The 25,888-nt window shown below is 55.8% G+C and overlaps 1 protein-coding gene across 1 annotated transcript in view; it reads right to left on the reverse strand.

Annotated features, from left to right (window-relative positions):
• The window catches only part of LINGO1 (leucine rich repeat and Ig domain containing 1), a 184,071-nt gene extending 167,534 nt beyond the window's left edge, over positions 1-16,537 (reverse strand). Inside the window, exon 1 of the mRNA XM_072950964.1 lies at positions 15,759-16,537. The gene's annotated coding sequence lies outside the window, so the exon portion shown is untranslated. The remainder of the gene's footprint in view (positions 1-15,758) is intronic.
• Between the last annotated feature and the right edge of the window lie 9,351 nt (positions 16,538-25,888).

Below are 25,888 nucleotides of genomic sequence, written 5' to 3' on the forward strand. Positions count from 1 at the left end.
TGCTCATAGCAGCATTGCTGGTGAGAGTAAAAAGGAAATGGCTTAAATGTTTATCAATAAGGGAATGTTTAAACAAAACACAGCACATCCATAGTATGGAACACTCTGCAGCCACTCAACAGAAGGCAGCACATCTATGTATAACAATATGAAAAAAAATCTAGCTGTACAATGCTATTTCAGAATGAGCCATTTTTATAAACAGCAGTTTGCTGGTTTATGCCCCAAAAGGCTGGAGAACAATATTTAGACGGTACAGTGATTGCCTCCTAGGAGGAAGATGAGGGGCTTTCATGGACTAAAGTTTGTGGAAAGAATGAGTGGGTTATCACAGCACTCAGCCAGGCGCACCTTCGTAAGGCAGCAGGGTGGAGCAGAAAGAGCGTGGGGGACTGAGTCACCTAGCTTCCCATCCTAGGGCAGTCCGACAGGTCACATTAACCACGTCACCTGGGAATTGATTAAAGCGGGAGTTCCTAACAGGGGTCCCCGGGAGGGGGGGAACTTAGGAGGTCTGTGAGCACTGCAGCTGCACAAACCTAGATGTGAGTGTGAACACACGGTTCGGGGAGGGGGAGTGTGCCTGTTTCAGGTATAGAGCCATGGCTTTCATCAGATTCCCCAAGGGGCCCACAGACCAAAAAGAATCAGAACCATCAAGCAGGAACGGAGCAAGTCTTGTCCCCCAGAGGAAAGCGGTCCCAGGGGCTGGACATCTGCACGCACATCCGTGGTTGGTGTTGGCGGGCAGGGGCCAGGACAGGTTCTGCAGCTCCAGGCCCCAACCAGGACCCCTGCAAGAGTCTCAAGGAGTAGATGCTGGCTCTGAGCAAGGACAAGAGCTGTCCAAGATGAGCGGGGCTGCCTGGGGAGGAGGCTGGACGGGGCAGAGGTCAGAGTCGGTGAGTGTCAGCCCTGAGTCTCATTCTCGGACTCTCTGGGCCTCAGTATCCCCATCTTACACCCCAGGGCTATACAAGGTGGACCCTGGGAGCCTGTTCTGAGCGGGTGAAAGGAAGGGCCGCGCAGGGGTGAGGCTCAGACTACAGGGCTGTATCCAGTCCTGCATTTGGATACAGTTCTCCCACCTGGTGGTGGCCTGAGTCCCTCTTCCCTCCCGGGAAGGGGACAGGCTGCCCGGGCTACCCCACACTGCCAACTGGGCCTGCAGAGCCCAAGCCCTTCTTGGGTATCACCATCTCCCACATGACAGGGACCTCAGAGAGGACTGGAGTGAGAGGTTTCACAGCAAGCCTGGACTGGGGCCAAGGGAGCCCAGGGGCTAGACAGAAGCACTGAATAGTGCTGGCAGCCAGGCCAGGGCATATGAGCTCAGTGGAGCCCCCTGGACTCTCTCTGACCCCTCCAGGGGCCTCTCTCAGCCTGGCTTGGAGAAACTGAGGCACAGGGGGTAGCCCTCTGTGCTGGGTCACGCAGGGAGCTGGTGGCAGATCTGGGCCAGGATCCCAGGCCTCCTGCTGCTGGCTGGGCTTGCTCTGGGCACAAATGTGCCTCACCGCCCTCAGGTGACTTGGTGCCCACCTCAGCACCCCAATCCTGCCAGAAAGAGGCAGCGGACACTGGGTATCTAACACACTGATTCAAATGCAGGCCTGAGTGTCCCCCTGAATCCAAATACCACTAGCTTCAGTTTCTTGCTATTTAAAACAGAGGTATAAAAACTGCCCTCTTCCTCCTGTTGGAAGAGTTGGAAGAGCACGGATGTACAGTCAGCTTAGAGCAGAACCGGGGCCCTTTCCATTCCCCCATCTCTGGACCCCAGTTTCCCCATCTCTAAACAGGAAGGTTGCTCTGAGGGATTCCCCAGGCCCGCGGAGCCTCTGACGCTTCCCGGGAAAACTGCCTGGGTGCCCAGCCCGTGCCTGTGTCTATGGGGAGACAGGCTGTGGGGACAGAGGCAGGGCCTGCCCTCAAGTCGCTCCCCACCAGCTGGCAGATGAAAAGGAGCAAAGGCCGCCTAGCAGAGCTGCGTGTGAAAGCGCCTGTGGCAGGGCTCACAAGCTGTGCCTCACACGGCCAGACTCCGCCTCCCCCTGCTGCTGCACACCCAGCCTGCCCTGCTCATCACCTGCCTGCCCTCTGTAGGCACTAGGTGTGTACCCCTGCTCCAGAGGCCACAAGGAGCTTGAAAACACAAAACCCAGTGTGAAGCTGGGTAGTGATCAAGGAAGGCTTCCTAGAGGAGGCAGGACAAAGAAGGCCAAGTTCACACAGGGGGCCTTGAACACACAGATGAGGAATTCAGATAAGCCAATTTGGCATGGGCCCCCTTGCCCTGGGCAGAGATGCCTGACCCCACCCTAGGCTGGCCTCAAAGCTGTTTCCCCGGTAGAGGGTTTGAGGCTGGGGGGGGGGGGTGGCACTTGTGTGCAAGGCCCCCTCCACCCCTCCTCCAAAGCCAAGGACTGTGACTCTGTCCCAGAGAAATCAGTCCTGGTCAGTGATGCCCAGCAGTCGCTGAGGCCTCACTGCAAACAGCTTTGCCGCTGGTGAGTGCCGTCTGGCCAGGGAGGGCTCCCTGACAGATTAAGAGCGATGCCGGCCCCAGACTCATTCATATTCTGGTCTGGCTGCTGGCTTCAATATGGCTGAGAGACACAAGGGCAGAGGCGGCCCTCCGAGAATGCCCAGCGATGATTCCTCTCCGATTCCAATTTATTTTCTATCATTAATGCTTTTGAAAAGCCCCACACACTCTGCAAACAGGGAAGGAGCACAGGGCTCGAGAGGGGAGGAGTGGAGAGGGCTGGGGGCCGAGGGGGGCGCAGCAGAGGTGGTACAGGCAGTCAGGGAGGGGCCCTGAGACCTGGGTTCAAGTCCACACCCCATCTCACCTGCCTGCAGAAGCCTGGGGCAAGCCTGGCCTACACCTGGCAGTGAGGAATGCCCTCCTGCTCTGTTCACCTTAGGGGATGTTTCCAAGGTCTATATACTGTAAAGGGTTGTACACCTTGAGGAACCAAGAACGAAGCAAGCTTTATTGACCATGGCTACAGAGGAGGCCTGTGGACTGGATGCCGGCCACCCCAGCTACACCAGGGGACCCCCACCCCATGGTCCAGGGAAGGCCTGGATTGCCTCTCACCACAGCACAAGCAGGATTTGGGTCCCCTGTCCCCTGCCTTGTCTGTCTCAAGCTCACACTGCTAGCCTCCCTTCCCCCACAGGTTCATCAGGACCAGCCTCCCAGGCAGCATCCCTCCCACTCTGTGGAGCCAAAGGGATCATTCCCACATGTCCTTTGCTCAGAACCCTCCCAGGACTCCCCATTACCCTAGGGACCGAGTGCAAACTCGCCACTCCCATGCAAAGCTCTCCCAGGCAACTCAGGCCCACCTGGGCAGCCTCACCTCCTCCCTGGCTTGACCCCACCCTCAGCTCCAGCGCTGACCACCCCTGGTCTTTGCACATGTTACTTCCTGTCTGGAATTTCCTCCTCCCTGGCCCTGGTTCACCTGTCAAATTCCTACCCCCTCTTCAAGGTGCAGCCCAAGTTCTCCTCTGTGCAGCGCTTCCCAACTCCCTGGCCCCCCCTGCTCTGCACTCCTAAGTATCCAGTACCCACCTGTGTTACAACTCAGAAATACGGTGATTATGTCTGGGTGGCGGCTCCCCTCCCCTCAGCAAGCTCTCGTGGCCAGGGGCTGCGTCTGATTCATCCCGTGCATTCCAGTGCTTGGCAAAGTGCCCGGCTCACAATAGAGCTACTGATCCAGTCAACTGAGCACCTACTATGTGTCAGGGTCTGTACTGGGGATGCAGCAGCAAAGAGAGAGCTGAGCTTTACCCTCCAGTTCCTTCCAGTGGATGTACTCAGGGAATGTCTGCTTAATGAATGGACATTCGACCACCTTGTCAGTGGGGAAACTGGAGCTCAGAGAGGCAAAATGCCCTGTCCCAGGTTGCTTCTGCCTCCCTGTCCACACCTCTTTCTACTCCATTTCTCTCCCAGAACCTTAGCAGCAGTGAGGAGGAACTCAAAACGAAAGGTTAGAGTCAAAAAAAAAAAAAAGGAAGAAGAAAATGTGGTGGATTTCCCCTCCTTTCTCCATAATGTAAAGAAAATTGCTTTTGCCAACTATCGCAGCTTAAAAGCAATTAGAGTTTTTGGAGGGGACTCTGGGCACGAGCAGAAGAGACAGAGTAAGCGCCCAGCACAGAATTTCTCCAGCATTCGTTTGTATGAAGCAAAAGGAAAAAAAAGGTGTTAAAAGCAGCAATTTCCAGCAGCAGAGATGGTGGAAATAAAATATTTACAGCCTCCAAGGGAGGGGCCTGGGAGGGGCCAGAGACCCCCACTCCTACTCCACATTCCCAGAGGCAAGAAAAGGGAAGGCAGAGAATGGGAGACAAGGAAAGACGAGCCACCCCCTACACCCCTACTTGCACCCGCGGGGCTAGGACAAGGAGGGGAGAAGCCCCAGATGACCCTGCTCTCTCCATGGTCCACCAGCCATGGCCCAGGGCCACTAGCCAGCCCCCAGCCACCAGAGATCCATCCTGCCAGTCCTCAGACCTGGCTCTGCTCAAACTCCGGAGAACATCCACCACCAGAAGCTGGCACTGGAGGCCTGCACAGCCCGGGCCCCTCTCCAGCCTCATCCTGGACGCTCCCCACATGGTGCGCCGCCCTGACTGTTTTCCAAGGAGCCTTGCTCAGTCCCACCTCCAGGCCTGAGCCTGAGAAGGGACAATACAGAGTGTGCACCCATCCTCTCAGGGGGAGGTAAGGCAGGTTTGAGGGCGCAGACCCTTAAATGACAGAGCCAAGGACACAAGCCTCTAGGCTATATGCTAGACTTCCAACCAGGCCTCTTCCACTGAACCACCCCTTCCCCACCTGCACCCCGCACCTGACCCTTGGCCTCCTCTCTATAAATACAGAGCAGACACCAGCGGTATCTTCCTGAAACCTAACTCCCTCCTTCCTAGCTGCAGTAGAGACCTCCCCTCTGTCTGTCACACAGAAGACATTGCCTCCATTAGAAGGAGATGCTCCCAGGTTCAAATGCCAGCTCCTCCACTCACTAGCTGTGTGACCTTTGCAAGTCCCTCAATCTCTCTAAGCCTCAGTTCCCTCATCTGTTAAGTTGGAATAGTAATAGTACATATCTCATGGGGTTGTTTTTAGGATTAACTGAGGTAAGGTATGTAAAGCACCTGGCACTGTGACTAACACTTAGCAGATGTTCAATAAATTCACCTCTGCCCAATTTCACACTCAGTCCTCAAGTGTGCCTCTCCAGGCCTCCAGATGCCCACACACGTGCACACAGGCTCCCACACCACCTTGCCGTCGCCTGATTAATGCACAGAAGGCACGCACCAGCTGGGGCAGAGGGTGCAGGAGGTGTCGAGGGGTTCTGCACACACTTGGAGGGCCTATCCCCACACACAGTGCCAGGGAGCCTCTCACTTTGCTTGGCTTAGGAAGGATTCCTCTAAGAACAGCAGCAGGCCTCAGCCAGAACCCTGAGAACCTCCCAGGTCAGGTGGAGGACGGAACTGGAAGCACACCCATTCTCTCCAGCCTGTGGCTGCAGCCCAGCCCTCAGCCATCCTCTCAGCCTCACCGGACAAAGGCAAACACCCAGGCCCAGGGAACGACAGTTAGCGGCAGAGCCGACAGCAGAAACGAAGTCTCGAAGACAGTGTTGTCCAGCAAAGTCAGGTAGTTCCGGCCTCAGATCCCAGTCCCACCACCGACCAGCTGGGTGACCTCTCTGAGCCTCAGTTTCCTCACCTGTAAAATGGAGTCCATAACGCCCCCCCTTGCAGGGCAGTAACGTGTGCTAACAAAGGTAGCTTGCAGGGCAGTAACATGTGCTAACAAAGGTAGCGCTCTTCCAGTGCCCTGCAGAGTCTCCAGCACACAGTCAGCATGGGAGCAGAAGCTGGTTCTGTCCCACCTGCCCCCTGGACTCCAGGCACAGTGCCCTTCCTCCCCTGCAGCACTGGGAGGGCAGAGGAAAGGCCTGGGGGTGGGAGCAACAAGGACCTGCTGATGTCCTGTGATCCCTTCCAGCCCACTGCCCACCCAGCAAGGGGCTGAAGAACCAGCCAACAGATGGGCCAACAGCCGTGGCCAGTCCTCCCTGCCCTACTCTGAGAGCAGAAGAGGCCCATTCGCCGCATCACTTTGCCCAGCAGAGGCAGTGACATGCCCCAGGTCACACAGCCCTCCCTGAGCCACTCGGTGGAGGATGGGGTGTTTTCCTGTCCTTCCCTGAATGCCCAGCTGCGAAGAACACTCAGACTTGACAGAGGGCCTGGCGGTGCAGTGCGGCTGTAGACCAGGGATCAGAAGGTGCTTTGGTGTTTCTGTCTCTTGCTTTCCCTCTGGCCACCTTCCTCCCAGGGGCCTCTACTGCCCACTGCCCCTACCCTAGTCCTCAAGAAATAAACCCAACAGTAAGCATGGCACTAATCAGGGCTCTCTTCATTGTGAGGGCAGAGATGGGAGCATAGAAGCACAGTCCCAGCCCCAGGTGGCTGAGCCTCAGGACACCCCATTGAGGCCTCCTCCTCCACCTGCACACCCATTCTCTCCACTGGTAGGTAATTAGATGTGTGTGTGTGTGTGTGTGTGTGTGTGTGTGTGCACGCACAAACACACAGATACACAGACAGAAGGGCAGGTCCTAAGAACCTGGTACCCGCCCCCGGGATGACTGACAGCCTTTTCCCAGCTAGACCCGCCTCTGCCTCTTTGCACTTCAGGGAGCACTGGTCTCTCCGAACCACAAGTCCACATGACCCAGGAGGAGGGGATCCTGGGACTGAGAAGCCAGACACCTGACTTACTGCTGAGGCTCTGTAATGCTTTTTCACTGTGAAACCCAAGATGGGGTTGCCCACTCCCTGTGCCTCCATTTCCCTATTTGAAACATAAAAGGAAAATGAGGTCATCTCTGAGGCTGCTTTCTAGTTCCAGCATTCTCCAACTCCATGCCCATGACCTCGATGACCCTCACAGAGTCAGGAGGTGTTCCCAAGTCACCAAGGGCACTAAGGGCAGAATGAAGAGTCCCAAGTATGTATGAGTGCCAGGGGGCAGGGTCACCCTAAGGAGACAAGGAAGCCCAGGGAGACCTGTGCCTGCCCTAGGCTGGCAGAGGACACCTGTCCTCCCTCCCCCGGGAGGAGACTGGGCACGTGCAGGAAAGCCAAGGATGGCTCCTCGGTGCGGCTGGAGGCAGCCACTGCCCCCACCTCCTTTCTGCACATGCCCCAGGAGCGCTCCCCTCTGTGCCCCACTTCACATCTCTGTTCTGAGGCTACAGGGGATTCAGCCCAGCCGAGAACTTAGGCTCAGCCCCAAGTTCCCCCACACACAGCCCCAGTTCCCCCAGATCCCCAGCTGTCCAGGCTAGGATCCTAAGTCCTCCCTCCAGGCAGCCCTCCCCTTGCCTTCCCCACTGCCCTCCAAGGGGGTTGGTGAGGGGCAGCCCTGCTCCTTGAGCCAGCAGAGGCTCCCGGGCCCTGCATGGCCAGAGCCTGATAACTGTCTCCTAAATTAAACAATAAACAAGAAATTGCTTTAGATTTTCCTGACACTGCAGTTCCTGATTAATCCCTGTAGCAAACAAAAAGAAAAGATACAGTTATCTGAAAAGGATATTTCCAGGTGGAAGCTACAGCCTGAGCCAGAGGAATCAGCCCCCTAGAGGGGGATCCTGCTTCAGCCACCTGCCCAGCTCCAGACCACTCACCTCCTCCCCCTGCCCTCACTGTCTCTGCCCACCCTGGGCTGACACCTGTAGGGGTCAGATCCCACCTCTCCTCTCCTACCTCTCTCTGCTATGTGCTCTTGGACAGGCCAGGTCACCTCTCAGGCCTGTCTTCTCATCTCTCAAGCATTCTCACCTCTCAAAGATAAAATGAAATATGTGACCACTTGAGGTTAGACGAATTTTCTTGTATTTTTTAGAAATGGATGCTGAAATACTTAGGGGTGAAATGTCACGGTGTCTATAATTTACTTTAAACTACTTCAGAAAAAAAAAGATAAAGCAAAATGTCAACAATTGTTAAACCTAGGTGAGCGAATATATGGGAGTCTCCTGTACTATTCTATCTTTCTGTATGTTTGAAAATGTTCCTAACAAAAAGTTTAAAAAAAAAAAAAAAGCTTCAGTCACATGAGCCAGAGCCTCACAAACAATGCTGCCTGCTCCTGGCGAGCCGGAAAGGCAGCTGGGTCTCTTAAGTAGGTTAAACATACCCCCCTGCCATCTCCTTTATGTGGTTTCCCTAGAAATCGCTTTTTCACAAATTCCACTGAGTCCAAGCCCCACTTTTAGAAGCCTCAGCACATTCAAAAGCAAGACACAGTGCTTCAGTGAAGCAACTGTTGTCTTCTGACTGACCACCCCACTCCTGCCCACTATCTCCGTGTCCTTTCTGCAAAGCAGCCCTGGGCTAGAGGTCATGATGCTGACTCCATCCTCACGTGGCCTCTCTGAGCCTCAGAATGCCCCTGCCCATTAGGCAGAAATGAAGACAAGTCAGTGACTGCCTGGCCATCTCATTCAAAGGTACAGTGTTACCCCACAAAGAGACTGAAATCCCCATTTAACAGATGGGAAAGCTGAGACCCAGGCCAGGAGAGACTAGAAGGGGAACAGGGAAGGTAGGAACAGAGGGAGGCAGGAGTGAGCAAAAGCTCCCTGTGTGCCCCCTCCCTCTCCGCCTCATCCCTCTACGCCAACCCTGGCAGCATGAATCAGAGAGGGTGGCCGGCACCTCCTTTTCTCTGGTTCCTATTTATCCTATTTATCGAGCTTCCTGGTCAGGAATAAATGGCCATGATCGCAATCTCCCAGCCAGGTCCAGCTGACCCACAGCAGCATTGGCCAGGCCTGCCTCCGCTGATCGATAACGGAAGAGTTATCAGTACCCCAGATAATCAATCGCTAATTGCTGAATGCCATGCAATTCATCGGGGAGAGTTATGTGTGGCCTGTGACTAGGCGCCCCCCCCAGCCTGGCAGAGCCTGCAGGGGCAGGGAAGGCCATCTGTGGTGAGCACCTCAGCAGAAAAGCCACCCATAACTCGGAGCTTCTCAAACAGATGTCCTGGGCCTAGCCGGCCTCCCCAGGCCCAAGGGGAGAAAGAAGTGGCAGTGGCCACTGAGGCCCTGGTCAGCCCATCTGGCCCCAAGTCCCTGGATGGGCCAGGTACCCAGGATGGATAAGCCAAGTCCCTGCCACCAAGGCATTCCCAGGCCATGAAGAGAGACCAACTGCCACACATCAAGGGCCTTGCACACGATAGGCCTCACATACAGCAGCTGCACAGTGAACATTTGCTAAATGTGAAGCAGACACACTGGTTTCAGAGTTCTCAGGAAGGAGCGGCTACTCCCAGTAAGGGTGACCGGGGGGAGGGGTTAAACACGCATTTAGGCTGAGTGTTGAAAGTGTGTGCAACCTATGGGCAAAGCTGGAGGAAGGAATCAGGCAAAGGGAACAGCAAAACGAAACCTGGAGGAAGGAAAGCCACCGTGTGTGTGAAGGGGAGACTAAGTGGCATCTGGCTGGAGGCAGGGTGCAGAGAGGAATACGGAGGGACATGGCTGGGGCAGAGGGTCAGACTGTGCAAGACATGAGGGGTTTGGATGCCAGTCTGAGGGAATGGGGAGCCCTTGAAGGGTGCTGAGTAGGGGCATGACAACCAGCATGTGCTTGAAAAGATGATTAAATGCCATGGAGTCCACAGTTACTGCCAGGTTGCCTGCCCCAAGAGGGCGAGGGCTGGTCTTATTCATCTCTGTCCCCATAGCAGCTGGCACAGCCGGGCCCAGGAAGCACCCAACAAGTGAATCACTGAATGACTACAGGACCATCAGATGTAGGACTGGGGACTCCTGGACTCACAGCTGTGGAAGATGATGTTTGTATAAAAACATATATTTATAGTAGAATCTCAAACACAGCTTTGTGAGGCAGGCAGGGAGAGAATTATCTCCAATTTACAAAAAAGGAGGCAGAGGCTGAAAGATGGACAGACAGAGACCTGGCCAAGGTCACACATCTGGTCAGTGGTGAGCCCAGTGCTCTCCCCAACCTGCCCAAAAAGAAGGCTGAGCCAGGCTTGCCTTGGATGGCCATGGCTTCCCGAGAGGTAAAGGCCCACCCCTCCTCACTCCCTGGCACCCCCGCCCCTACCCTGTGCTGGGCAGACAGAGAAATGCAGCAAATGCTGCCTGGCTGAGCATCCCCCATACCAATCCCAGCTGGGATTGGCTGCTTGTCGCCATGGCAGCCTGTCCCTGCACCTGTAATGGAGACAGGGCTAGGCAGGGAATCTCTAGAATCCCCAAGCTTGGTCTAGACAGACCTCGCTGAAGACAGACCCACTCCCTCCAAAGTTTGGGAAGCATATTGATGGAACAAGAGTCCTGGACCAGGAGCCCAGAGACAGGGCCAAGCCCAACTCACTGCGTGACTCTGAAGAATCACTTCCAAGTTTCCTCATCTGTGAAATGGGACAGTGCTCTCTGCCTCCTCTCCAGAACTACCATGAGGACTAAATGCGGGAGGGAGTATAAAAACTAATGGAAATTTATTCAGCAAATTTTGCCCTGGGAAATAATAATAATAAGGCTCCTTTCTACTTTAGCCTGGAGACTGAAACTCCAACAGGACTCACTTCCCTCTCCCAGCAGAGAGCAAAGTACAAGCTAACATTTATTGAGATGCAGTGTATCAGGCTAGTACACACTTACACGTATTATCTCAAAGTATGCTAATGACACCCCTACAAGGTAGGTCGCATTCTCTCGTAATAGATGAGGAAACTGAGGCTCAGAAAAGTGAACTGACTTGCCCGAGCTCATTCAGCTCAGAAGTGGCTAAGTCTGAATTCAAACTCAGTTCCAGATGGCATCCAAGCCCAGGTCCTTCAGATCACACCAGGCTGATTCAAGGGGCCCATTTCCACACCCCAAAATCTCAGAGCTACAGAATTAGTGCTCAGGGTAAGGCCGCATGTTACACACGTATACTCCACCGAGGCCTGAGCCCCTGACATCAGATGTGTCGTGCCACCCCATGGCCTGTGGACCAGTAGGGCCATCAGAGCTGAGTGTGGAATGCGGGTGGGGGTGGCTAGCCCAGCTGGCCTTGAGCTAATTGGATCAGTGCTGGGCATGGAGCTGCCTGTCCGGCTGCCCTGGCAGATGGGTGCTAGAACTGGGCCACCTGCCAAGTCCCAACCTCCATGTCCAAACCGACCTGGACACCGAGGTTCCATTTTGGCCTCCTCCTGCCTTGACCCTGGTGGCTGGCAGTGCCCACACAGATCCAGAAGGCCAGGGTGGCAGCCGCTATCCCTCCTTCAGCGCCTGGCACCTCCCCTGATGTGGCCATATGGCCCAATATGCTCCCTGACAGCTGGACTGCTGAAGCAACTGCCTGAGGACATCCTCTGCAAAGGCCCTGAGGCCTGGGCCACCTCACTCACCCCTGCCCAGCAGGCCACAGGTGCAGCCGGGAAAATCCCAGACTGGAATGTCCTGCTCTCAACTTGTTTTATGAACTTGTGCAAGTCACAGCCCCTCTCTGGGCCTCAAACTCCCTCTGTCAAATAGCAATGCTGACCACCCCTCTGCCCCTTCCCTTTGTATCCCACTTCCAAGGTCACTAACTTCCACCCAAACTCATTCCAGGTCTCCAGGGAGACAAATAAGCTTACTCATTTTACAGACATAGAAACCGAGGCCCAAGGGACCTCGGGGACTTGCTCAAGTGCACACAGTGGGAGGGCCAGTACTAAAGGCAGTATTTTATGACTTCAAGAAGCCTGCCACCTCTGTGGGCCCAGGTGGTGGGAATGGTGATACTGAGGCCCTGCCCTACTCTGATGACCTATATCACCCCACCTGACTCCCCACCCAGCCCAAATCTCTCCATCCTCCATCAGGAGGGGATCTATGTACAGCCCCTTGGCCATCCTGGTGAAGGCTGGCAAGGCGTCTGTCCCTGATGTTGCCCTCACCACCAGCCTGGGTTCCCACAGCAGCCTCAGGACTGCCTCCCTGCCTCTGGCTCTCCTGGCCAATCCCTCCCACTACCGCCAGAGGGAGCGGTTTAAATTGCAAATCTGATCGCGTCCCTCCAGAACTTCAACCCTACAACCCCTGAATACGAAATCAGCCCACACTCCTCAGTCGGGCACTCAAGATCCTCCTCCGTCTTGTGCCAGCCTGCTCCATGCCTGCTGCCCCGCGTGAACTACTCCACCGCAAACACGTTCCACCCGTGCCTGGCGCCTCCCGCCTCTGTGCCTTTGCTGACACTGTGCCATCTGCCTGGAAAGCCCTCACGCAGTCACATTCTCCATTCACTTATTCAACATATTTACTGAGCATCTACCAAGTACCAGAAACATCCAAACAGGTCAAATTGCAGCAGCCCTTCCAGTCCATCTGAAATTACCCTTTGCCAGCCTCCCTCCCCTGTACCTCTGCAGGGGCCCAGCCCAGTCTGCCTCATACCCAGGGATGTGGGTAGATGTCTGTGTCCCCTTTCAGAGCCCATCCAGGGAGGGGCCCACCTTGTCATCAGTATCCCCGGTACTCAGCCCAGGCCTCAGACCAGGAGATGACCCTGGTTGTGGAGTGAGCCTCAAGTGTAGGGCTCCAGGCAGTGAAGAGAAAGGCCAAGCAAGGCATGATTCTTGGGAGCAGATGTCTAGGCCCTGGAAGCCGACAGAGGAGATTGATTGGCCAGAGTGGTCCCCAGTTCCCCCTAAAGGAGGCCTGAGCGGTCAGGGGTAACTTTACCCCCTCAAGTTACCCCAAAGCCCAGCCCAGCCAACAACTTATCACTGAATTTGCTACAATGTAAAACACAAACATGGCAGGGTCAGAGCTTGGCTGGACAGGGAAACTAAGGGGGCCACACTGAGCACCACCCCTTCCTAGTCAGGCGGTTTAGGGCAGGGAGTGACTGTCTTCCTAAGGGCAGCCAGTGGGGGTTGGGAGCACCTGGCTGGGATTTTTACCCCTGACAGCACAGATCAGGGGCTAAAGAGGTGCCCTGCTCTCTCCCTCCCCAAGGCTTGAGGCCCCATATGGAGGGCTCATCCTGCTGGAGTCAGTTGGGGTGGGGGCGGGGTGTGCAGAAGAATCAGGGTTCAGGCAGACTTTGAAGGCAGGGGTGGGGCCAAACAGACATCTGGCCATTCTCCAGCCACCTAGGAATCAACCAGAGCATCAATCAGGTCAACACACAGAAGGCAAAAGTCCAGAGGTCAGGGAGCCACAGGAGGACAAAGGGATAAAGAGGAGGGGAGAGGAAAAGAGAGAAAGAGAAATGACAGCTAAGAAAGACTGAATCAGTGAGAGCTGGCAGAAAAGAAGGGGTAGAGGCAGAGAGGGGCTGCCCCAGAGTGAAGCCAGCAAAGAGGCTGAGGGGCCACCACAGGACCCAGCAGGCCATCAGCACCCCCGAGCCCCTAGATGAGCTTTGGTCACTCCTGGGCAACAGCTCTCCCCACCTGAGGACCTCAGAGATCTGAGTGGCTCTGGGGATGAGTCCAGGCTGTCATCAGGCCTGGGCTGGGGGGAATGGTCACAGAGGCCTGCCTAGAGCTGACAGCTATTCTAGCCTCCTGTGTCTCAGGAAGACCACTTGGGGAGAAAGTGGTCCCTATAGCCACCAGACTCCATCCTCCACCCCCTGCACACTTAGACCAGGTGGGTAGCCCATTTACCTCAGGCGAGTTCTTTGACCCACACAGGAACTCCAGGATGGAGATCTCAGGAGAGTGGGAAGGGTTTGGGGGCCCAAACAGGAGGACAATGCCAGGACCTGACCTAGAGTGCCAGGCTGGGGGTGGGGAAACTTCTCTGACTCCTAGAATGATACCAATATCCAAGTGCCAAGAATTGCAAACCATCAAGAAGAGCCCAGGCAGACTCTGGTACCAAATCTAGGAGGCAAAGGTTAATGAGGCTGGGGTCAAGCCAGGGAGAATCAGGCTGAGAATGGCTGTGCCCACGTCCCTGCCCATCTGGAGAGGGTGTTGGTCACAGGCAGCAAGAGAGCTGCCCTGGGGAGACCCCCCCCAGCAGCAGGCCCCCACTGCCAGGTCAATAAAGAGGGTCTGAGGGCCCTCCTGCCCCCTCCCGCCCACACCAAAGACCAGGGTTAAAGGACACCTTCACAATGAAAGGGGCTGCCCTGAGACTGCAGCTCTCCTGCCTCAAAATCTTCCTCTGTGAAATGGAGAGGAAGTGTGCCCATGGCCCCTGCATTCTCACAAGGTGGTAGAGAGATTCTAGAGGGGTAATGGAAGTGGAAGGGAGCTCTAAGCCTGAAAGCTGGTCAAACAAGATATTACCATACTCCAGAGACCCAAATACTGACTGGTCCAACATCACATACCTCGACACAGCATCTAGGCTGAGAACAAGACTTCTAACCACACAGGCTCATACACTGAGTGCCAGGAAGGAGGGCACATGGACAAGGGCTGCTGGGGAACTCAACTGCTCCAACCCAGAATCCCAAGCTGGAAGGATCTGAGAGCAATCAAAGAAGGCTTCCCAGAGGAGGAATATGCCCCAGAAGCAAGGAGGATTTGGTAACAGGGAGGGGCCTGCAGGGGGCCTGACCTGACCCTTCCTTGGGCCTCTCAGTCCTGGGGACAAAGGGCTGCCTCCTTTTCAGAGGTACCATCCTGGACCACATCTCCCCAACCTATCTTCTACTGTGGGGAGGGCTGGAGGGGAAGGCGGAGGAGGAGGTGAGGAGCTAGGGGGAAAGGGTGTCTAGGAAGTTCCTTGAAGCAGTAAGCAGTGGACAGGAAGACTGTGAGAGGATACTCCAAGAAGAGGGGGGCTGGGGGGAATACAGGGAGCGGGGTACAGCACAGCCACAACCTCATCATACAGACTGAAGCACGCAGAAGCATGGCTCCAAGCAAAGCAGGAATAGGGAGCGGCAGTGCATCAGGCTGAGGGCCTAGAGGTTCCCCCTGTAATCTCTAGCATTTTGGGAGCTCCTGGGGGCCAGTACTAATGCACCTTTCGGGCAATTCCCTTCTTCCAGCCGCCTGTCCCACGGAGCAGAAGGCTTAAGGACACATACACACAGGGGCACGTCTCCCAACTCCCCCCACCTCAAGCCCGGTCCTCAGCCTGGCTGCAAAGACGACCTCGCGGCCCCTGGGCCTGGAAGCTGTCTCCGCGCAGTCCCGCCCGACCCTGGCAGGGTCATAGCAGTCCGGCGCCCGGAGCTGCTCCAGAGAGGCGCCTTGGGGCTGGACCGGTGTCCCAGAGAGCCGGTGGCTGAGCTGACCGGGTGGTAGAGACACACCCCTTGGCCCGCCGGGCGGCACAACCCGCGCCCCCTCCTCATTCCTCCCTCGCGTTCTCTTCTAGAAAGGCCAGAGTTCCACCATAAAAGCGCCTCCATCCTCTGCCTCCGCATGCAAAGTTGCTCCAAGTCGCCCGGGTTCTGGTGGCATGCGAGGGTTAGGCGGTGCCGCGCAGCGGGCGGGAGCGCGGTCAACGACTAGGGTGCCGAGCGCGCCCGTCCCCAGCTCCGCGCGTGCACGCCCCCCACCGGCGCGCACCCAACACCCCACCCCCACCCGCTGCCCCCGAGGCTCCCACCCAATCAGAGGCCGCGCACGCGGCGCCGCCGGCGGGCAGACACCCCAGCTCCGTGGCCTGCGCCCCGGCCGCCCTGGCCCCGCCGCAGCGTCCCGGCCTGGCCACACTCACCGTCCCGGGCGCGCATTCCGCGCGCGGCTCCACTCCAGGGCCGCATTCCCCGTCTCGGCTCCGCTCCGGTTCCCGCTCCGACTCGAGTTCCCGCTCCGCAGGGCTCGGCTCCGAGATGGTGGCCGCGGCAACGAGCGAGGCAGGGAGGGCGTGAGGGTGTGTGTGCGCGCGCGCGCGCGCGTGTGTGTGTGTGTGTATCCGCGCTCGCTGTGTGCGTGTGCGCGGGAGGGCCCCGCGCTCCCCTGCGCGCCCTACTCCTGCCTCCTGCTCTCCACCCTGCGATGCCAGCAGAATCCCCAACGCGCGCTCCCACCCGCCTGGGCGCTCACACACGCGCACGCCCGGGCGCGCACACACCCCCGCTGCCGCCGCACAACCGGCTCCTCACTCCCGACTCTCGCCCTCCTGAGGCGCTCACGAAAGGCCCCCTGGCCCCGGCCCGCCGGAGTCCCCAGAGCGCGGCCCGTGGGGCCTGAGGAGTGGCTCTGCGTCCGCTACCAGGTTGGCCCCGCCTCAGGTCACCGGCTGCTCCCAGAGGGGTCCCCTGCGGGCGTCCCTGCTTCTTCACCGCGCCCAGCCGGACCGCGGCCGAGCTCTCAGCCTGCTCACTGGCCGGCGCACCCAACTCCGGTCTCCGGCGCTCCCACCCCGAGGCGCCGGCTCTCTCTTCCTCGCCTGCGCCGCCTCCCGCCGCAGCGTGCTCTCTCGCTCCTTTCTTTCCCCCTATTCTGTCACTGCCTTTTCTTTTATCTCCTCTTCTTTCTCCCACCTGCACCCGCCCCGATCTCCGTCCTCTGTCTTTCCCGCTGCCTCGAGGTCTATCTTGCCGACGCCCTCTCTTGCGCCTCCTCCTCCCCACCGCCCTGCGCTGGCTCACACATCCTCCGCATTACATAGGGTGCAGCCCGCGGGTCGCAGGGCCCAGGGTTCGAGCGCACAGTGGGAGGCGAAGAGACCCGCCGCGCCCGGGCCCCGCCGCCCCCTCCGCTCTCCGGTCGCTCCGCGGATCCAAGCTCCGGCCTCGCGGGCGACGACGTCCCGCGCTAGCCTCGGCTGTCGCTGACAGCTCCCATCTTGCCCGGGCTTAAAGGGATAGCGCACCGGGCTCGACCTGCCCCACCCGGGGGCGCCGAGGAGGACGTCCTCCTGCTCTGGGACAGTTCGGGGCAGTGGTACAGCCGGGGTCGAGCGGGCGGCGCCCTGTCAGCCGCCAGTGAGCCCGGCCCTCCGAGGCTGGAGGTGAGTCAAGGAGAAGGGCTGTCAGGAGCTGCCCGGACCACGCCATCCAGGGGGCGCTCAGTGCTTTTCGGTGGCTAAGCCTAGGGACAGGCTGGGGGTGTGAGCAGTGCAGGCCGGCTGGGCGCCCAGCACTTGGGGCGTGGGGGGAGGAAGAATCAGGGAAGCAGCTGTCCGGATCTGAGCACAGGATAAGGACACCTGTCATGCTGAGAGAACAGGGCACAGGGTGGCCTCCCACTCTTGCTGTGTGACCTTGGGCAAATGATTGCCTCTATCTGGGCCTTAGTTTATCCTTCCTTGGAAGGACATTGGCTTCCATCATCTCTGTGGCTCTGATTTGGTGTTATGTCCCTCCAAAAATGAGAGAGCAGAAGGTATGGTGAAACTCTGGGGGATGGAGAAAGTCCAGGAAAGCTCCTGGAGGAGGTGACATTGAAGCCAGGTATTGAAGGATGAGTAAGAGTTGGCTGGGCCCAAAGGGCATTCCATGCCAAGAGAAGAACATGTGCAAAGACCTAGAAGTGGGAAGTAGGGAAAGATGCATGTATTTGGGGGAAGAGAATCTATAAGAGCCTTGAGTGAGGAGGTTCAGCTTTGTTCTGGGGCAGCAGTGGGGCTGCCACTAAGCTAAGCTAGGCTGAAGCCCTCTCCATCCTTCACAGAGGCACAGCTAAGGGCTCCCCAGTTCCAGGAGCTTTTGAAAGAGGCCCCCTCTCCTCTCCTTCTAAACTCAGTCCCAATCTCTGCACCCAATCTCTGCAGCCAGATGCAGCACAGCCTCCCCCTGCTGACCGGAGCTGGAAGTGGGAGAAGCCCAGGCTTCGCTGTGGTGGTGATGTGAGTCCAGGAAGGGTCAGACTTTGGCACCCACCCATCTAGGTGCCCTGCAAAGACCCTAGACTTTCTTATTAGGCATACTCAGTGCCAATTCCAGCCTCAGTGTCCTCTTCTGTACAATGGGAATAAATACTCAGCCACCAAGGAGGTTGGTGAAGAATTCATGAGGAATAACACACAGGAATGACCCAGCACACAAGAGACATTCAGAAAATGTCCTTTTCCTTCCACACACCTGGCCTTAGCTTTGTGGACCTTCCCAAAGGCCCTTACTCTCTCCCTTTTACCTCCTTCCCTGGCCGTTTTCCTTCTGCCTTCCTACCAGACTTCCTTGGGGGCCTCAAAGGAGATGAGCTCATGGCGGTTGCCTGCTCTGGCTCAACACGCCTCCTCAGAGTCTTCCCAGGGCTTCCAGGTTGGCCCTAGGGAAGTCAAACAGAGACAAACAGCCTTCCCCTGGAGTCCCTGACATGTAAGCAGAGCAGCAGTCTACATCCCCATCAATTTCTCCCACTCTTCTATTCTGGGAGCCACCTAGCCTTTGTATCTGTGTTTGGGAATCTATGACACCAGTTTTGCTGTGCAAACTCAGACAGGTAACACACTCTCTGAGCCTCAGGTGGAGTCTGAGTGAAAGCTGAGCCAAGATCTGCCCCCCTCACCACTCTGCCAGCTAAGCTGCCAAATCTGAGTCCCTGGCATGCCCCACCTTGTGCTACAGCTGGGGCATCAGAAGAAGGGGGTAGAAGTGGTCGCTGGTGCAGGATGCTAAGTGGCGGGCTCTGGAGTGGTTGGAGGAACAGTGGGGACATTGTCCTCTGCTTCAGACCTCCAGGGTCAGCCCAGAGCCACCAGGCTAAACCCTCAACTCCTTGCAGAGCTTGTGAGAACCTGTTGTCCTGGTCCCGTGCAGCCCCATCTCCAGTTCCCTCTCCTTATGCTCTGGCCACAGGGGCTTTCTCTCCTTCCTCCCACAAAAAGGCCTTTGCACGTGATAGTCCCTCTCTGGAGCCCCTCGCTTTTCCAAGTTAATGCCTATCCAACCTTCTGGTGCTAGGTCAAACATCACATCCTGCAGGAAGCCTTTCTTTACTCCCAAGACCAGACTGAGCCTCAACCTAACAGCCCTATAGATCTTCATAGTACTTGTCTTGGTTGTAATTTTTTCATTTTTTTGCAATGTAAAGAGTTCTGTCCCTTTGAGTTCTGTCTGTTTCTTTCTCTAGATTCTAAGTTCTCTGATCTGTATTCCCCACACCTGGCACAGCGCCTGGCATGGAGCAGGACCTCAGTAAGTGTTCGTGGAAGGAATGAAGAACAGTAGCTCTCAGTTCAAATCCTGGGACTGCACACTGAACCTTGATTTTCTCTTCCATCCGCCAGGGCTGCCTTGGTGCAGAGAGCAGCTGGAGGAGGGAGGATGCACTTCAGAGCTTGCTCCCTCCCTGAGCAGCACTACTCTCTGCCATGTGGGAGGCTCTCTTCTCTGAGTTATAATTTCTGCTTCTGAACCTGATTTATCTTATTAAGGACCCATCCTAAGGAAGCTGGGATGGCCCTGCAGGACCTGTCCCCAGGTCAGCAGGGCCAGGCCAGCTTGTCGGAACACCTGGGTCAATCCACAGTTCTGTCACATCAGCTTTTTCTACAATAATCACACCTACCTGTCCGTGGGGAAGTGCATTGCATCCACAAGCCTATCCTGTGTGCCTTCTCAGTGAAGGCACGCTATAGCCGAGGGAAGTGGGAACAAGGATTATCTTCATTTTATAGATAAAGAAACTGAAGCACAAGGTTATGGCCAGTATGGACACTGGAGACCTGCAGTCCAGCAATCACATGGTGGAGGATGGTGCCAGGGGTAGCAAGAGTGGAGGATACTGGGGATCTGAGCAGATAGATGACCCTGCTTAGTACTGAGAGGTGAGGTTGGAATTGCAGTTTGGAAGGCCAGTGGGGCAGGAGGAGTTTGGGGACCCGGCAGTGTGTGTGTACAACTCGGGGAATAGGTCTACACTTCAGCTCCCACTCACAGATGGTGTGTTCTGTGCCAGGCCCTGTGGGGCTGTCCTCGGAGGATTCACAGGCTGTGGCCAGACAGGCATGAGGACAACCACATCCACAGGAGAAGGCCAAGGTCCCAAGTTCTGGAGTGGGCACTGTCAAGGTGGCCAATAGGATCACAGAACTAGGAGCTGGGAGCCCACAGGACCAGGCCCTGAGCCTCAGAGGAAAGGAGGGGACCTCCTGCACTTACCGGGGCTGGCATCAGCTGGATCTGGCTCTCCCAAAGAGGCCCTGGAATGACGGCCCTTGAAAGATGCATAGGAATTCACTGCCTAGGAGAGGGGTCCTCGGGAGGGGGGAGCAAGGGACGGCAGGGCGGGGGACCCCCTCTGAGCCCTCAGCACCTGCCAGCCCAGGCTTGGCCACTGCAGGGGTTCCGAGAGTATGTGCTGGCCACATGGATGGTACTTGAATGACAGAAGGGAGGGAAGGAGGGAAGAAAGGAAGAAGGAAGGACGGAAGGAAGGCAGGCAGGTGAGGGGGAAGGAAGGAACTTCCTACAGACAGAAAAATGAAGCATCCACACTGTCAAGGGAGGAGCAGAACAGCCAGCGGGGTGCACTGGTGAGGAGGCGCCGGGCAGGGGATCAGGGCTGGGTCACCATGGTCCTTGAATGCCTCGGGAGGATAATTGGACTTCGAAGGGTTTTGAGGGGAGACAGATGCTCAGATCTGAATTTGTGGGCACTTCCTCCAGCTCCTACAGGGAAGATGGATGGAGTGGGTGAATCTGGAGGTTGAAGCCTGGAAAGGAGGCTGTGGGGTACATCTTCAGGTAAGGAGATGAGGGGGTGGAGAGGTCCAAAGGTAGATACTTAAAAATTCAAGACTTGGGGGTATCTGGCTGTGGAGGTGAGGAAAGAAGGGGCCCTGAGGCCTTTTAAACAAAGTGACTGCTCTCTGCTATGAGTTGACCTCCGCCAGGCTTCATGACCTTGTTCCAGGGAACCCTCGCACTGACCTCTCTCAACTGTCTGCAGTGGACAGGGGGCACAGGGTGCACTACGCAGATCCCCTGCAGGCTGAAGCACTCCTCCCTGCAGCTGGGAGTGTTGAGGCAGGCCGGCCACAGATGAGCACCTGTCCTTCAGCTGAATAGAGTCTCCCCGCCCGAGGCCTTGCCCTTCCTTGGGCAGCTGCATCTAACAACTGGTCAAAGCAAGGGATAAAGGCCTGACCTCTTTCCCCAACTCAGGACAACCCCACAAAGAGAGCTCAGGTCCAGAGATCCCCACGGCTCTGTGCTGTAACTGCATCACAGCCCAGCTTCCCTCTCTGCCCCATCCTGCTTCCCTTAATCCCTTCCCGCCAAGGGTGTTGATCCAGGTAAAACTCTTGCGCGCTCATCTCCCTCCACATGCAGGTATTATCATCCCCACTTTACTTATAAGGAAATTGGGGCTGAGAGATGTTAAGTAACTTGCCCATGGCTGCACAGCTGGTAAGTGGCAGATCAGGGGCTGGCTGGGAAGGGAAGAGGCCAGGGATCCTGGCTGGCTGGGGCAGGGGGATGGGGTTGGGGTCAGTCTCCAGGGAAGGCGAGTTCAACCCATGGGCCAGCACTAGAACCAGGAGGGACTTATTCCTTCTACCTCTCTCTCCTTATTCCACAGATGGAGAAACTGAGATGGGAGAAGCGACAAGACTTGCCCAGGCTTATAATGTCAATTAATGATGGCCTCATGAGTATTCCCTAGGGTTCTGCCTCCCAGCCCAGCACAGGTGTTCCCTCGGACCAAACTGATATTCTCTTCCAGCCTGCCCACCTTTCCAAGCCTAACACGGGGTCTCAGGCTCAGAGACCTAGCTGGGTTGACCCTTACTCAATTTCTTAAGGTTGGAATAAGGTGCCTGTAGTTCCCCAAGGCTCACCGCAGAGATCTTTGCAGCAGCCTGAGCTGCCCAGCCCTGGCGTGAAGCTGGGAAGTACTGGGATGGGCAGGCAGGATCTGACTGGCACAGTAGAGCAAACAGACGGGAAGGAAATCAATTTGAGTGTTTGATTAATTTTAATTTTTAATTTGCACAGAAAGTAATGCACCCCATTTGACACTGCATACTCACTGCAAGCTGCTGGCATTTGCCATTGCTGCCACCGCTGCAGCCTGGTGTGCCCAGCGGCTCCCTGCCCTTCTGTCAGGCGAGCCGGTCCCTCGCATGGCAGACTAGCCTTCTGCGATGCAAGGAGGAAGGATTTCCTCCAGGGACCTCTGCCCCTTCTGCCCAGGGGAAAAGTGTCTGGTAAGTCCCCTCTGTGTAAAGTGGGAGGGGACAAAGATGTGCTCCTTCCTGGGAAGAGACCAGTCAGGCAACATCTGTTCCAAAGTCAGGGTTGTGCCAATGGACTCTCAGGCATGGTGATGGACCAGTTTGAAGGGCAAGGGAGATTCTAGGTGCACATCAGCTCACAGGTGCTAAGTAATTGCCCAGGCCACCTACATTCAAGGGCAACCCTGTACCCAGAGTCAGATCTCTAGGACAATCTCAACTCTCATGTTTTGGGATTTTAAGGTGAGGGTCAAAACTCTGCTATCTCTTTGCTGATTTGGGATTTGATCACATACAGGGTGAGACAAGTTGGTCTGAACTAGGAGAGACTAAGTCCATCACACTCTGTAGCTCCTGGCCCTTCCTTCTCCCCACACCAGGCCTCATATACTGAGAGCATCATCCTGTGGGGTTGAGAACAGAGACCCTGGAGTGATGCAGACCTAGTTGGAATCCTGGTTCTGCCACTTATTAGCTGTGTGACCTTGGGCAAGTCAAATAATCTTGCTGATCATGGCCTTCAAGGACCCCTTCAGACCTTACCCTCTCTTGGTATCTACAAAACACAACATTCAATGGCCTTCTCCAGGAAGCCCTCCCTGATTAAGCCTTCTCTTCTCCTCACTATTCCCAGCTGCTGGCTCTGCCCTGAACAGGAGTCCTCTCTGATCCCTCCTTGGCCCTCAGTAGCTTAACTGTGTGCACTGCACACTCTGCATGGAGTGATATGTGCCTTTGATGCAGATATCCCTGGTTCACATCCAAGCTCATCTCCATGCTGGCCGCTTAGGCCCATTTCTTGAGCACCTCAAATCCAGTGGACCCAACACTGAACTCACCATCCCTTTCTAAACTCACCCTTGCCTCTTTTTCTTCCCTATCTCATTAAACACCACCACAATCGACTAATTGCTCAAGCCAGAGAGCTAGGAACCACTGAGACTCCTCTGCCAGCCTCATTCCCCACACCCTATTCTGCCCCAGGTCCTCCGTCCCCACCCTCCACTACCTACCCACTGATGGGGCAGGCAGAGGGGAGGAGAAGGATTCTCTGTGGCATTTACTCTACTGTGTGTCCGGGCTGGGAGAGCCTTCAAAGAACAGCCAGTCCTCCCTTCCCATTTTGCAGATGAGGACACTGGAACCCAAAAAGGGACAAAGGCCTGCCCTGGGCCTGATTGTGAGTTGCCCACAACAGAGCCACACAGAGAAGTGTGGCCCAGGTGGGCATCTCAGGGAGGTCGTGGTCAAGGCCAGGCCCTGTGACAGTAGCAGAAGGGAACCTAAAGGCCTTGAAGTCCTGGCTCACTCCACCCCACACCCCAGGCCCAAATGGCTCAGGGGAGGAATGAGGGGCTGGGGCTGTGTTCAGGTTTCCAGGCAGAATGAATAACCCACTACTGAGAGCTCATGAAATTCAGACATTACTTCATGGCGACTCCACATTTTGGCCCTGGGAGCCCCACTTGGATGTGGCCAAAACAGCAAGCAAGGCGGGGCCTTAGCTGTGCCTGGAGCTAGTGGCAATTCTTTGTGTCCCCCTATCCGCACACCCAACTCTCACACTGCCAGAAATTCTGCCACTGCCTGCTCAAATGTAAATTAATGCATTCTGACCATTAGAAGAGCTGGTACCAGGGTGGGAGAGAGGGATGAAGAGGAGGCATCCAGTTAGAGATCCCAGGGAGGGAACCCAGGGTGCACAGGTGTGGCCCCTTTTACTGAGCACCCCCTGCATGCTGGGCACTGTGCTAAGTGCTTCCCAAGCTTCCTCCCTGCTGCTCCAAGGCCCCCTCCCTGTGACCCAAGTGTCACTCAACCCCTCCCAGCCTCAGTTTCCTCTCCTGTAAATAAAATTAGCATTAATAGCTGTCTCTGGAGGCTGTTAAGTGATTAAATAAGAAAAGGTGTGTAAAATGCTTCTTACATTGCCTGACACAAAGTAGATGCTAATTAAATGATAATTATAAATGAGATAACGCAAGTGATCAGGCCTAGAACCGGCTTGGTTCATGCTTGTCAAGTCTGAGCTGTTAATAAGATAAATGCTTCACCACTTGCCACTGGCATGGGGCAGAACTGGCGGTGGAGAGAGGGGTCTGCCCAGGGCTATGGGACAAAGGAGTGGTCTAGAAACCCAGAGCATTAATGCTAAGAAAAAGCATAGAGAAAGGGTGAAGCCACAGGAAATGGACCACCAGAGGCCAGAATCCACTCTTATCTTTTAAAAGCCTCTCTCTCTGAGGTTTGGGCCTGGATGAGCCAACTCTGAAGGTCCCCAAGTTTTCTGGATTGGACCAAGCCAGCAATCAAGAAGGGATGAGAACTTCACCCACCAGGAGGGAGAGGGGAATAACAGAGACACAAAATGAGACAGAGACATCAGGAAGACAGCCATGTGACAGCCACCACTACACAGCCCTCAAAGCATGCGTGCTTGGCCTTTGCCTACATTTTCTCATCTCATCCTCTGAGCAACCACGTCAAGGGCATTGTTTTGCCTGTACACAGACAAGGGGCTCCAGAAGACACAGGCCCAGGCAGTCAGGCTGCATGGAAACAAGAGGCCACTGACCTGCTGAATGACTTAGGCAAGTCATGTTCCCAGAGCCCTAGGACCCAGGTCCCACCTATATGATGATTTCTCAGGATGAGCTTGTTCTGAGAAACCCAACTCTACATTCCACCCACCCATGGGGAGTTTGGGTGCACTCTCCAGGGTCCTGAAGTATCTCTTCTGCCTTTAAGCAGTCTGCCCCAAAGCTGACTTGGTTCACTGGAGATGTTCCTTAAAACCAGGAAGATACATCAACATTTTGGATATGGACTGTTATCCTAAGCACTCGTGGGGAGCTATCTCTTAGATTCATCACCACCACCAACACCACCACCACCACCAAGGACAATGCTTTTTTGAAGTCCATGAATTGATGCACCTCTCCCTTCTCCCTGTGGGTGGCTCCATTCCCATTTGAATTTTCATGTAAAGGATGTGCCTCAATGAGACGGGCTTGTCTGCAGCCCTGGAATCAGATGAGTGCAGCAGGAGGAGTTTAACCAGGTGCTCAGTAAATGTCATCGGCTGCCATCATCACAACCATAATCCTTATCTTCCCTGGGCAGCCCTCCCTCCTTCCAGGATAGCAACCACACCCAGATGTGCACCCCCATCTTGTGGCTCCAAGAGGCACACCCAGGGAGAAGGCAATGGTCTCCACTGCTGTGTGCAAAAGATGGCCAGACGGCAGCCTTTAAAGGAAGGGGGAGGAGGGCCCTCCTTTCAGAGGCTGCTCAGATCCTTTCTGTCCCAAAGCTCCCCATTGGGTGACCTGGAATAAACTTGTCCTACCTGTGCTTTCAAATCAAATCTGGGTAAAGGTCTGAGAGGGCCCCCTCAGTCCCTTGCCCACCATTCACAAGTCCTGATAGGGAAACCCCAGGAAGTGGCTCCAGGACCTGTAGATTTGGGGGCCATCTATTACCTCCACACCCTGCTTCTTTGCCCCCCCCCCAGTTTCCCCATCTCAATGGGAAACCAAGCAGCCAGATTCTAGTGACCAAAGAAGGCAGAGTCTCTCCCTATTTAAGAAAGGGGCCTAGCTCTTAAGGAAAGAGCTGTGTCCCCTCTACAAGGGTAGAGGATGGGGAAAGAGAAAGAGCTACACCGCTACCCTTTGCTCCCCTCCCACATGCTCCCAGTTACCCAAGCTTGGACAGGG

The sequence above is a fragment of the Vicugna pacos genome, chromosome 27, assembly GCF_048564905.1.
Source record: "Vicugna pacos chromosome 27, VicPac4, whole genome shotgun sequence".
In the NCBI taxonomy this organism is placed as follows: domain Eukaryota; kingdom Metazoa; phylum Chordata; class Mammalia; order Artiodactyla; family Camelidae; genus Vicugna; species Vicugna pacos.